This window comes from Elephantulus edwardii, unplaced genomic scaffold (genome assembly GCF_000299155.1).
Source record: "Elephantulus edwardii isolate Elephantulus edwardi_28Jun2011 unplaced genomic scaffold, EleEdw1.0 scaffold00008, whole genome shotgun sequence".
Lineage (NCBI taxonomy): Eukaryota > Metazoa > Chordata > Mammalia > Macroscelidea > Macroscelididae > Elephantulus > Elephantulus edwardii.
The window spans coordinates 8,957,528-8,959,279 of NW_006399758.1; positions in this window are offsets into that span (position 1 = coordinate 8,957,528).

Below are 1,752 nucleotides of genomic sequence, written 5' to 3' on the forward strand. Positions count from 1 at the left end.
TAGATGGAGAGAAGATTGAAGTTGCTAATGATTTCATTTTACTATTAACCGACATCCATAATAATTAACAGTTAAGAAACCAGATGTGTTGCATTGGAAAATCTGTCAAGGACCTCTCCAGTGTTAAAAAGCAACTGTGTTGGTTTAAAGACTAATGTTCACCTAATCCAACCATGGTTTTTCCAGTTACTTCCTATGCATGTGTAAATTGGACTGTGAGTAAGTATGACAGAAGAATCGATGTCTTTGAGTTGTGGTGTTGGAGAAAAATACTGAATATCCCATGAACTGCCAAAAGAATAAACAAATCTGTCCCGGAGGCAGTACAATCAGGGTGTTTACCTTGGAGTCAAGGATGGTGGAAAGTAGTCTCACATACTTTGGACATGTTGTCAAGAGGGATCAGTCTTTAGTTGGTGGGGGGGGAACCCCATCATGTTGGGAAAGGTGGAGGGTGAGAGAGAGGAAAACCTTTAACAAGACAGATCAACAGAATGACTGTAACAATAGGCTTGAGTATATTAGAGATCATTAAGATGGCACAAAATGAGTAAGGATGACAGAAAAAGAATTGATGCCTTTGAGCTGTAGTGCTGAAGAAGAGCACAGAACATCCCATGGACAGTCAAGAGAACAAACAGATACGTCTTGGAGAGGGTGCAGCTGGAGTGCTCTTTGGAGGCAAGAATGATGAGGCTTTGCCTCACATACTTTGGGCATGTTGCTAGGAGGTGCTATTACTTGGAGAGGGAGGTGATGCTGGGAAGGTGGAGGGTTGGCAAAGGAGAAGGCCACCCTCAATGAGGCAGAATGACAGTGACAAACACAGTGGGCTCTTGTTCACTTGTGTGAGGGAAAGGGAAGATGGCACAGTATAGAACAGGGTTCAGATCTTTTGTTCGTAGGGTCACTCTGAGTCGTACTCGACCCAATGGCACCTAAAAACACATATCCGAGAACATGAAGATGGCACAGGACGGGGCCTAGTTCAGATTTGTTGTTCGTAGGGGCAGGATGAGTGGTAGTTGACTTGATGGCACCTAATAACAATATGCAAGTTAGGAGTGCTGTAGTGTAGTGTATAAGAATGTGCTAGGGTGCCAAGCAGGTCAGTGATTCAAATCCACCAGCCTCTCTGTCTGAGGGGAAAAGAAGTGTAGTCTCTCCTCATGAAGACTGATAGCACTGGAAATTCTAAGGAGGGTCATTATGTTGGAATTGACCATACAAGTCAATGCTGAAAAGATTTTCCAGGTTTTGCTTTATATGCAAGTCTCTGAATGAGAATCTTTAGGATAGTATGTTTTCATGATCACGTCAATGATTCCTTACTTTCATGTCATAACTAGTCACGTTTCAGGAGCCTTTCAGTGTTCCGAGCAGACTGCCTGAACATGGTGTTGGCGTGTCTCTAATGAGGGTGGTGCTAGTCACAGATCTGGCTGTTGGAGGCATTCATAGTTTTCAAAAAGGACATAAAAATGGATAGTTGAATCATCTAAAATTGGAGATTACCTGCTTTTCTTTACAGGCATTAAAACCAGTAACTGATTATGCAAGAAAGTTTTTAGATCCTACTGTTAATTGGCTTTCTAATCTTACCAATGACCTCCTCCTCACTGCTTAACTGAACAGACAATTCTGAGGCTTTATATTCTATTCTGTTCAACACTCTTTAGCTTCACTGATGTTAGGACAAAGTTCAAAAGGACTCCTGCTGAATCCCTTTCTTAAATTTTCTTACATTTCTTT